Raw genomic sequence first — 12,546 nt, forward strand, 5'->3', positions numbered from 1 at the left:
CTCTTCTAGGGAAATTCCACTGGTTTCTAGAAGGCCCCGGCAGCGTGCAGCTCGGAAGCTCTAGTCCCATGGGGACAACTCCAGGATATTACCTAGAGAGAAACTTGCCTCACAAAAGTACTGTTTATCAAAAAATGGGCGGAGGCAAATAACCCTGGAACTAAATGCAGAATCAACTAAACTGAGCAGTAGTGTCTGGATGCCTGTCCCCCATTTTCCCTCCAAGAAGCTGCCTTTTCCTCTCAGACCGCAGGCGCTGATAGCTGCCGTTCCTACATAACGCAGGAAAGCCATTACCAAGGCTTCAGGGCACTTCAGGGAATGTGATGCAGAGTTGCATCATCTGAGCATTTCAGGGTCAAGGGTCTGGCTGCAGGGGAAGGTGCAAGAGGTCTGGAGATAGCCAGGATTTGCTTTGTCTTTGTCTGTGCCCCATAGAAAGTTACCTTTTCCAAGATGAAGGTAAGACAGATTGAAATGACTTCAGTCATCTTGGGAGGGCAGTCACTGGAGAAAGGTACTACTCCTTCCAGTTTATGAGCATGCCTTCACAAAGAGCTCAAGGCATGCACATTTTAAAGATGACTTTGATCCTCCTCCAAGCATTCAAACATAACTTTTATTTAAAGAGCCCTTGTGTTGTGTTTCCAAGGTTATTAGCTTAGCTTGGCAAGAATAACAAAAGGCCAGCCAAAAGGCCTTTCTGAGCCAAGCACTTAAAAAAAAATTATAAAGGTTCTCCAAAATGAATCCGAGATTATCCTGTCCAGGTCTTTAGGAAACGAGGCAAGTCTGACAGATGTCAGAGAAGTGCTACTGTATAAATTCATGTGATAAAAGAAGGCAATACCAGTTGGCGATGGAGGGACACTGGCTGATTCATCCTCAACACCTGCTTCTGTCTTCCCAGCATGCCAGGTTGGCTTTACCTCTCAGGTACTTTGGAGCTAATCCTCCCATTTCCTATTTTAGCCAGAAAGGTTAAGGTAGAAAGAATGTGTCAGTTCCACATGAATCACAAACCCAAGGCTCTCTGCTCCATCAGAAGAGGACAGTTAAGTTAGAAAAACATGCCACAGAAGTTGATGAAAAAATTAGACATGCAAACAATGCTGACTCAGCCTGCAAGGATATTTAGTCTGCTTTTCTTGCCACTAAGAAAATGTTTGCTTCTACATCAATCCAGGCAGTCACTACCCTATTTTTGGGCATCATTATCCTTCCTAGAGATGACACTCTAAGACAAATCAAGGTCCAGTTTCTTTTAAGGTGCTGATCTAACAGCTGCAGGTATCCCCTGAGATTCCTCCCTGCCAGGATGAGTGCCCAAGCAAGTGGGATGTCCTGAGCCCAGAAGGAAAAACAGCAACAACAAGCCGAGCACAGTGGCTCAGGCCTATAATTCCAGTACTTTGGGAGGCTGAGGCGGGTGGATCACCTGAGGTCAGGAGTTTGAGATCAGCCTGGCCAACACGATGAAACCCCATCTCTACTAAAAATACAAAAATTAGCCAGGTGTAGTGGCACATGCCTGTAGTTCCAGCTACTTGGGAGGCTGAGGCAGGAGAATGGCTTGAACCCTAGAGGCGGAGTTTATAGTGAGCTGAGATCACGCCACTGCACTCCAGCCTGGGTGACAGAGCGAGATTCCATCTCAAAAAAAAAAAAAAAAAAAGACACAGAGGAAGAACATTTTTATTTACTCAGCAAATGTTGGCATTGCAATTACTATGCAGCAAGCAGTGTTCTTACCACTTAAATATGAATTTATTTAATTTCATAACAGCATCATAAAGTGGGTAATATTATTACCCCCTTTCTACAAATGAAGAAACTAGCACAAAACATTAAGCAACTTCCCCAAAGACCACACAACAAATAGATGGCCCAGCCATTTGGCTGCAGTGTCACTGTTCTTCACCAGGCATTATAAGGCAGAGTGCCAGGACTACTAGAATATTAATTATAACTCAAGTCTGGGGTGGTCTAAATGTTCAAAGCAGATAAGAATCATTGGCTAGATCTACTGCATAGCATAGTAGCTATACTTAATACTGCATTGTATACTTACAAATTTGCTAATATAGTAGCTCTTACATTGTGTTCTTATCATACCCCCCAAAATAATTAATTAATAAAGAAGGTGAGAGGAAACTTTTGAAGATGATAGGTTTATGGCATAGACTTTGGTGATGGTTTCACAACTCACCAAGTTGTACATGTTAAATATGTACACCTTTAGTATGCCAATCATACCTGAATAAAGTGGTTTAAGAAAAAATGAATCACTGCTCATACCAAGTGCTAATTATGTGGGGCCATTGTACTAAATACTTTACATGCATAGTCTCACGCATTCTTCTTAACACTTCTATTAGGCAGGTCATATTACTGTCTGTTTCCCAGTTGAGGAAACTGTGGCTTAGGGAGGTTAAGTAATTTGCCCAAGTTCACAGAGCTGGGACTCACATGATTCTGAGTCTTTTCCTAAGTATTAAGATATCGTGCTTCAAAATGCCTAAAAAGTAAGAGGAAATGCATGACAGTATCCAATCATCACCTCTTTACAAGTTGTTTATCTTTTCTAATCACAACATTTTATTTGATACAACCAAAATTCCTCCCTCAAATTGCCTGTTTGTTTTCTCATTGTAGCAAAAATTAATTTTAAATATGTCTAGATTATCTCCCACCTCATCTAGCTGCCCAGCCTCACCTCCTTTATGGTATACAATATCATTGTATCCCTCCCTCATATCACCTTTAAATGTTTCACTCAAATCCTAACTCTCCCCAAAACCCCTTTCTTTTCCAAAACCAGGGATGGGGAGTTGTCAGAATAAAAACTGGAACCCTATTTCTCTTTTCCTTTTCTTGCAAAATTTTAGGGGCTGCTTTTTGTTCTTTATGCTGTGACTCCATTTCCTCCCCACTCACAAACACCTAATCCCCTACAGTCGGGCTTCCACAGCACTCCTGAAACTCTGAGGTCATCGATGCCCTGCTCATGAAATCCAAAAGGCATTTTCTCAGTCGTCAATTTTTACTCTTCTGCAACATTTATCGCTATCGGTTAGCTTTATATTCCGCTAAATTATATTTCCTTGGCTTCCAAGACATTACGAGGTTCTGTCCCACCTGACCCTTTCCCACCACTCTTCCATCACTTTTGTAACCTCCTCCTCCTGCTGCTCCCTTGCTGTGGGTCTCATCTCTGCCTGTACCACACACACAGGGTCCCCTCAAATATTTGTGGAATGAATGAACAAGCTCACATGCTTCTGGTCTTTCTCTCTCCACCAGATACTCCTCCAATATTATGGATTCAACTACCATCTCTATGCAGATGATTAACAACAATGCGTATCCACAAAACCTACAGCTGCCCTTGGTTTCTCCTGCACTGATCTCCAAGCCAAATCTCAGATCCCCACTTCCAACTTCTACTGACCACTTCTTGTTGGCCTTTCCACCATCTTTTTAAACTGAACTTATCCAAAATCAATCTCATCAATCTTTTCTGTAGTCTCTCTTTCCTAGATTGGGAATTGTGTTTTTAAAAATCACCATTATTTCCCCTACAATCTAGGATCATAAACATTTCTTCTTGCTTTTGTCCCCAAGAGGCTTGAGGTTGCAAGGCAGGTCTATAGAGGTTGGTCCATTTATTTGAATCCCTCTGCTCTGGGCTTCAGGTGGGAGCCCCTGAGTGAACAGTGATGCCTCTTTGTGAAGTGAGTGACCCAAGACTCAGCCTCTGTCCAGACATGAATCACTGGACGTGGTGTACTCCTGCATTTTCTCTTCCCAAGTAATTCTTGAATAAACAACTTGTATTTTGATAATCCTCTAAATTCTATTTACAACCATGAGGCCTTCACGATAAGAACAAGATTCAGAGGGATTAAAAAAATACTAAACAAAATCCCAGACAAGGCCTCCATTGCTTCTGAAACACCCACCCTGCCCCCTACTAATTCTGAGTGTTCCCTATTCTATCTCCGTGGCCAAAAAGAGACCACAAAAACAAAAGTCCCTAAAGGATTTCATTTGAGCTCCTCTTTTGTTCCCTTAGTCCTTCAGTTCATCTTGCCTCACACATCATGAAGAATATGAATCCACAAAATGAAGGACACTGTGTCCTTATTTCTTCAGGGCAATTATTCTCTCCATCAATACTTCATTCTGCTGACTAAGTAGTTCACCTTCACTTTGTAACAAGCCCAGGCCACCTGACTTAACCACTTCTTCCTTAAAAGGGCCAGATACCTCCCCCATATACGCACAGGTTTTTAAGCACCCCTAAAATAAGCTGTCTCATGATGTCTTCCCAGCCCTGGTGTCTAATCAGCCCTTCTCTTCCCTGTGACTCTCCTACTCAGTTCAGGTTCTATTGCCCTAATTTTCAGACTTCTTCAAAGGCTTTGTCAGTCTCCCCACCGCCAGCCTCTACCTACTCCCAACCCATCCTACACAAGATCATCAGGTTAATACTTTGCTTTCTGGCTCCAAAACTCTAATGGCTTCTTATTGTCTACAGCACAAAGTTGAAAATACTCACCTGAATATTTAGGACACTGCAGAAGATTCCTCTTCTCCATACACATATGCTTCATTACACTCTCCCCAATTGCCTCACTCTCCCAAATCTCTTCTCTACCTGGTCTGCCTATTTTTTAAACACTGAAAATAAATTCTTGGCCTCCAATCCCAATACACCCTGTTTCTAACCTCCTGAAACATACAGAAGCAACAGTATCTTGGCACATAATCCGATACTGCCTTGTATTATTAAGTCGATCAATAAGACTTGATTATAAAGTAATGAAATTGAATTTCACAAACCTCACTGTAAATCAATATCATTACTTTATACTACTAAACAGGAGTCAAAACTGGTGGCTTTGGGCAAGACCCAGCTTCAGATCAGCTTTATGTGGGCTACAGAGCCTTTGGCTGGTTTAGATTTGAATTTGAAGATGAACACCTTGTGGAAGGGTGGGGTGTTACATGCTCCATTTCACTCCAGCTCCCATCACTCACCATTATTTCAAACTCCACTGCTTCTGACAGTCACAAATCCTGCCTGGCCCTAAAGACATCCGAGTTTGCAACATCTTTTGGGAATCACACTTGAAATATCTCATTTATCATCTCATTGCCCCAGTAAGTCTGGAAACTTCAAGAGGGCACAGGTTGTATTTTATACCCCTTATTGTGACCCCTCCCTACTCCACAGGGTCCTGCGCAATAGTGAGCACATAGGAGTTTAACAAATACAAGTTGAGTAGGTCCATTCGAGGCTGTGGAACCATTGGTTAACTGTGGGGCTGGGAGGAGACCCAGTGAACAAAGGACGTCATCCTATCCCTTAAGCAACAACAAATAAGCTTTCATAATGAAGAGTTCCTACTGCGAATGCAACACTTCCAGCAATAACACCTACTGCCACTGCCTATGGTCTGTTCCTGGAAGTCATCCCAATAAAACAAGTATGATGTTTACCCCAGTTCAAAATTCCAGTTTCAGTGAGTGTCAGTTCCTGGAGAAAAAGGAACAGGAAAGTTTATTTGGGGGTGGTGGGGAGGAGGGGACTTCCTAAAAATGCGGTTTACAAACATAACATTCCAATGACAGGAAATAAGAGCAGAAAGCCTCTCTTGTTGGCCTAAATAAGAAGTGGTTAATTGTTCCAACTTCTGTCAAGAGACCTCAGTTGCTCTGTTATTCTGAAATGTTCTGAGTTCATGTTTTTCAAACCCTTTAGGCTGAATTATCTGGGATGCCTCAAGGCCAACCAGGTGGCAGCCAAGGGGTGACAGGAAGTGGTACAGAGAACCTGAGATTTGGAAACAACACAGAGCAGGGTTTGCAAATTGGCTCTGACACTTGCTTTTCTGAGCCTCAGTGTCCTTAGCAAGAAATAGAGGGAACAATGCTTTCCTCAAAAAATTAAATGAGATGAGAATAAGAATAGCTAATGCCCACTGAGTGCTCATTTTGTGCCAGGCACTGATTTAATGTACTTTAAATGTATTATCTACCAACAATAACATTATTAGATAGATACTATTATTACCTCCGTATTATACATAAGGACACTGAGACACAAAAAGGTTAAATCATCTGTCCAAGGCACTCAGCCCGGCCTGTAGATGGCAGAACTAGGATTTAAATCCAGGTACTCGGAGGGGCACGGTGGCTCATACCTGCAAGCCTAGCACTTTGGGAGGCCAAGACGGCAGATCACTTGAGGCCAGGAGTTCAACACCAGCCTGGGCAATATAGGGAGACTTCTTCTCTATTTTTTATACTAAAAAAAAAAAAAAAGAAAACAAAATACACACGCACACACACACACGGTGGGGGTGGGGGGTGAGGTGGGGCGGTGCTAACGGATCACTCTAAAAGATGCAGAATCCCAAGGCAAAATTTTGGACCAGAAACTCCTCATTTTGTTGAAGAAGCTCCATCAACTCAGCTATCAAGAAAAGGACCCATCTGCACCAAGTAATAGCTTCTGTCCTAGACATGACCCTGTTTTGACCAAATTCCCTATGTGAAATTAAGCATAGGTTCTTTCCTTTGATAAACAAAGTAACTTTACTGCCATAATTTGGTGCCCCTAGATTCAGTGTGGAGGATGGAAGCCTCCCAGGCCAAAGGAGCAAAAGGTTGGGGCTCTTCTCACTGTTGGCAGGGTTCCCAGCACAAGCGAAGAGAGGTCTCCCCAAGACCTGCAGGTCCCCCAAGTAGTGCTAGGAGGGGTCCCTTAACCAGAGAAAGACAGCAGCCCCACCCGGTGGTACTAGTGGGTTCTCTGGTCACAGCATGGACTAGAGAGCATATCCTGTTCCTCAGGCTGCTCTCCAGAGAACCCAGCAGGCTCCTTTGATGGAACCAACTCGGCGGAGTACTGGCTATACTGAGAGTAGCCTGGCATTTGGGTGCTAGGGCTAAACTCACACACATACCCATCAGTCTTCTCAAATTACACCTAAAACCAACCACTTCTTTTATGTCAAACATATCATTTGCACTTTCGTTTTTTAAAAATCTCTTTCATAATTCATGGCCTACAGGCTTCAGCTAAGTCAGGTGACTATAGAGAACTGGCCTCATTGTATAGCAGTTTTTGTTTGGAGGGCCTAGGTTCCACAAAGGATATTTTCTTAGGAGTCTCTGCAAACCAAGACCCCATGAAACATGCCCATAAAATATGCTCCACGCTTTGACATATCTGCAACCATAAAAGTCAAGAAAGGAATTATAAACTGAAGCAAGACAGATGGGAATTATTTTTATGATGTTTAATGACACAGATCTTCCCAAAGTAATCCAAACCCCCAAACATCACAAAATTATTCATACTATTATATACTCCAAAAGCAAAATACTTCAACTGCAATCCTTGCCCCAGCATGATTCCTCAAAATTGAGATAACTCCTTGAAAAACAAAAAGTAAAAATGATAATAATTTAAGGAATAGAGTTAATAAATGAGAAAGCAGAGGGAAAAAAGTATAATTTAGTGTGAAAATCAAAAATGACTTTAAATAAGAATGGGTATTTAAGATCTTATTAAATTAAAGAGTTATGCTCAAAGCATTTCAAAAAACACTGAATATTGAATGCATGGTGTATATTTTAACAATAAATGAAATGGGATACCAATTCATTAGGGCTGCCTTCCTTTAGCTGAGACTTATAGCATAACCTTAATGTAACACAATATTTTCTTATTTTTGATGACTACTTAGAGGTAACATCAAAATAACAAATTGACAACCATAGTTTCAGAGAGACTGAGAACATATTAGCACATGTAATTTAAGCTTGCTGTCGGCCTTGCCAAGGTGGAATGCTGGTTGTGATACAGGTTGAGTCTCCCTTATCTTTAATGCTTGGGACTGACCAGAAGTGTTTTAAACTTGGGTTTTGGTTTTTGTTTTTGTATTTTGGAATATTTACATAAACACAATGAAGTATCTTCAGGATAGGGGATAGGACCCAAGTCTAAACATGAAATTCATTTATGTTTTATATACACTTTATACGCATAGCCTGAAGGTAATTTTATACATGATTTTAAATAATTTTGAGCATGAATTGAAGTTTCAAATGCATTTGACTGCAACCTGCCACATGCGGTCAGATGTGGAATTTTTCACTTATGGTATTATATTGGTGCTCAAAATGTTTTAGATTTTGGAGCATTTCAGATTTCAGATTTTTAGATTGGGAGGTTCAACTTGGATACACCTTTATTTGGCTGAAATTCTGAGAAGAGGATAAATGAATTTTATTTTGTTGTTTTTGTTTTTGGAGTTCCTTTTCTAATTTTTAATTTCATTTTCTTAATTTACCTAATGAACCAATCCCTATGATCACAATGAGAAAAGAAAACTTGGCTCTCATTGAATCTTCTAAAAACTGAACAAGTTTTCGGGTAGTGTCTTACTCTATTCAGGCTGCTATAACAAAATGTCATGAACTGGGTATTATCTCTCACAGTTCTGGAAGCTGGGAAGTCCAAGATCAAAATGTCAGCAGATTCAGAATCTGGTGAGGGCCCTCTTCCTGGTTCAGAGATGGCGCCTTCTCGCTGTCTCCTCGCCAGTGGAAGGGGCAAATAAGTTCCCTTGAGCCTATTTATAGGGCACTAATCTCATTTATGAGGGGTCCGCCCTCACAACCTCATCACCTCCCAAAAGGCCCCATTTCCTTAGAGGTTAGGAATTCAACATACAAATTTTGAGGGAACACAAACATTCACACTATATAGTAGGGCTGGTAGAGGAAAATGCTATGGTTATACTATGAAGGAGGGACATAAGTTTCCATTTTCAGGCCCCTCTTCTCTGGGTCTGTATCAATGAAGACAAATGTGCCTCTAGTCTCCCTTTATCCCATCCCCTTCGTCTTCCTGCTCCCTCACACTGTGTAAGCATTTCATAAATGCACCTTCTTAACTAACTTTAAAACCTGGCATTGGCAGTCCTGTCTGTAGACCTATTTACTTAATGTGTAGTTCTTTTGGAGAAATATTTGAGGAAGGTTTTGTTCCTCATCTAAATTTACAAAGAAATGCTGGAACAAAGGAGTAGGAAACAGAAGGAGCAGTGTAAATTACACTCCAAAGGAGCTAGCCTCCTCTTACAAATTTATCACAGAAATTCAACATTTAAAACAAGATTTGAATTATCCAGATGTAATGCTCTCTTTTCCAAGGTTTTTAGTGGACTTCATGTAAATCAAGCCTAACACTAAGATAAAAACAATAACAAAAAAGGATATACCAAAAAGAGAAAGTCAGGTTGACAGTCTTTTCTGGAGGATTTATCAGGTTATTCCTGTGAATAGCAACTTCCTCTAGCTCATATATAATTAATGAGAGAGAGAGAGAGAAAGAGATCAGAAGGAAGAAGAGAGAAAGAAAGAAGTTTTCAAGAACACATCCACTGTCAAAAATGAAGAATACCTTAAAAGGCATCTTGACATTTTTGTTAGAATTCTAAGAAGTGCTTTCCAAATGGATAAACATCTGCCACCCAACTACAGTGCTTTCTCTTTCATGTTCAAAATAAACATGCAAAAACACAAATTTTCCAGCTTGACAAGAAAATGTGAGCCCCCAAACAGCAAACATTTTAATCAACAACTCTTACCTGGGCACAAAAGACTGAGCACAGCATTTGGTTTAAAGGGGATTAGACATCAGTGACTCAACATAGACAACAAAAATTATTCATTTCTTTAAGGATGCTTCAATTGTTTCAGTGAGTGAGCTCTTTACGATCCTCCTTCAGCTTTCATTAATTTCCCCTGCAAAATATGAAGCAATACATTCTACATGTGGTATTGAGAAAAACACAAACAATCAATACAAGTAAGGAGAAAAAGATAATTTCATACTACCCCAATCTTGGCATGTAGCTATGCCTTGGGATCACTTAATCGCTGAGCCTTTTCCCTGGATTCCCACAACAGAATAACCCAATGAGCATAGTGAGCATCTGTGCCACCTTGGGCAATTTACTTGACATCTTTGTAAAATATCAGGATGATGACAGAGTATCTACCTCTTACTATTATTTTGAAGAGTTAGCACAGTCCTTGCTACATAGTAAATGTGCCAAAATAGGTGTTATTCAGTTGACCTGTTAAACATGTTCCAATCAACTATATTCCACCGAACAAATTTCCTTCCTTCCTTCCTTGCCTCCCTCCTTTCCTTCTTTCTCTCTTCTTTTCTCTTTCCTTCCTTCCCTCCTTCCTTCCTTCCTTTTTCTTTCTTTCTTTTCTTTCTTTTTCTTTTTTTCTTTCTTTCTTTCTTTTTCTTTTCTTTCTCTTTCTTTCCTTCCTTCCTCCTTTCCTTTCCTTCCTTTCTTTCCTTTCTTTGTGATGCAGTCTCACTCTGTAATTTGGCATTGCACACTGGGGGCCATGATGTCATGGCAATCATGCCTTCCAAGAGAACTAGGGATAATCTGATGGGTTTCTTTGTGGGAGGTTTTGTTTGGTTTTTTGGATGTTTGTTTTTTGTATGGTAAAATTCACCAATTTTAAATATACAAGGGATACTCTGTTTATACCAAAACCACCAAGTCCCAAAAGATCCAGAAGTAGATGTATTCCAACCCCTTCAACCCATTTCTTTCACTCATTCCCTCCCTCTACCTGGTCAGATAATTTGACTCATTGTTTTTGGCTAAAGAATCCCTGACCTTTTTGTGGTAAGAATCCACTTTTTCATCTCCCTGGGATCTCGAGATCACTGGGGAGCCAGGACCTGGCAGTGAAACAGATATGGAGAAGGGGAGAGACAGGAATTGGTGCTGCCATTAGAAGAGAGTCCTCAAGAAAAGCCAGAACTGGGACACACCGTGGGAGCCACTGGGTTGTGTGTGGGGGATGCCTCCTGCCTGGGGTCTGTCCTCCCAATCCACAGGAGTGGCTCTGGCTGTCCTGTTCTAGCTATTTGATCTTGCCTGTTTGGATCTTTCCTAGACTCACTGAGATGGATGCTCAGCATCTTTCAGATAAATGCCCTGTTTGCTTATGACTAGCCAGAGTCACTTGGGTTTTTTACAATCACTAAACCTTCACTAAAGTGACCTTCCAGGATCCCAGCCTCTCCAGGAATCCATGACTCAGGAAGTGGTATCAGGGAGGATGGTATGGAGACTTCCAGAGAAGGTATTCTAAACTTATGTCAAACCACTGGGTGGGAATTCCTGTTATGTAGGAAACTTATTTTCCAAGACAGAATTGACGTGTTTTTTTCTTTTCTTACTTTCTCTCTATCCCCCGACATCAGTGTCCACATATCAGCTGGTTCAAGGCTCTATGTAACTTGATATTACCCATGTTGAAATTCAGCGTAATTTGGCATTTGATGATCATGTGGGCTATGTTCTGTATAACCACTTAAATAATTGCCTAGACAGCAATTACTTTGGTAACCAGACAATAAATGGCCCAGAATCCGTCCTTTAATCTAGCAAGCAGAACGTTCTAAGGTAGAAGCCTGCAGAATGGGCAATTACTGAGCTGTCCTGCACATTCCCCTGTGCTAAAGGTAGGGAGCCCTGGCCACCCCTAGGGCAAACCAACTTGTTCTGTAAAGCATGCGTGACCCTCAAACGAGACTTTCAGGAGCCTGACTACAGTGAAAACTTAGCAGGTTATCCCACATTCCTTTATTGTTTAGAAAGATGCATAATTATTCTGATCCTGCTGACATGAGGACTATACATTACAAAGCTATAGGATCCTAGTGGAAGCCTTCTGAAGGCAATGCCCACAAACTCTGCTTGGGTTCCAAAGGGCCCTCCTTCACACACCTGCTCTTTCTCTGCATGGATTTCCAACTCAGCTTTGAAAATGCAATAGAACGTAGTGGTTAGGAGAATAAAGCTCCACCATTCACTAGCCATGTCACCTTGAGCAATGGACCTAACCTATGCCTCAGTTTCCCTAGCTGTAAGATGGAACTAATGATAGTACCTATCTCATCAGGTTGTCCTGAGAATTAGATACGAACTTGTTTAATACATGTGAAGTATGTGTACTAGTCTCAGCACTCAGGCCGCATGCCATAAGGAAGAGGGATTATTATTCTGAGCTTGAATGGAAAAGAAAAGAATATATGAGAAACTATGATGTCCCACAATGTGGCTATTTGCCACAGATCTGAATTCCAGAGTTTCCTTGTTACATGCATTCATAATAAATGCATATTCAACATGCATTTATAAAAACCCTTTACTGCAGCCAGGCGCAATGGCTCACGCCTGTAATCCCAGTACTTTGGGAGGCCAAGGTGGGCAGATCACCAGGTCAGGAGTTCGAGATCAGCTTGACCAACATGGTGAAACGCTGTCTCTACTAAAAATACAAAAATTAGCTGGGCGTGGTCATGCGCGCCTGTAATCCCAGCTACTCAGGAGGCTGAGGCAGGAGAATCACTTGAACCCGGGAGGTGGAGGTTGCAGTGAACCAAGATCGCGCCATTGCACTCTAGCCTGGGCGACAGGGCAAGAC

The 12,546-nt window shown here is 41.4% G+C and overlaps 1 protein-coding gene across 8 annotated transcripts in view; it reads right to left on the bottom strand.

Moving 5' to 3' along the window:
* Positions 1–7,298: 7,298 nt before the first annotated feature.
* The window catches only part of SPATA6L (spermatogenesis associated 6 like), an 81,530-nt gene continuing 76,282 nt past the window's right edge, over positions 7,299–12,546 (bottom strand). For all 8 annotated transcript variants that reach the window (XM_033237234.1, XM_033237235.1, XM_033237238.1 and 5 more), the window contains one exon: positions 7,299–9,825. The gene's annotated coding sequence lies outside the window, so the exon portion shown is untranslated. The remainder of the gene's footprint in view (positions 9,826–12,546) is intronic.

Source organism: Trachypithecus francoisi, unplaced genomic scaffold (genome assembly GCF_009764315.1).
Source record: "Trachypithecus francoisi isolate TF-2019V2 unplaced genomic scaffold, Tfra_2.0 Lachesis_group16, whole genome shotgun sequence".
Taxonomy (NCBI): Eukaryota; Metazoa; Chordata; class Mammalia; order Primates; family Cercopithecidae; genus Trachypithecus; species Trachypithecus francoisi.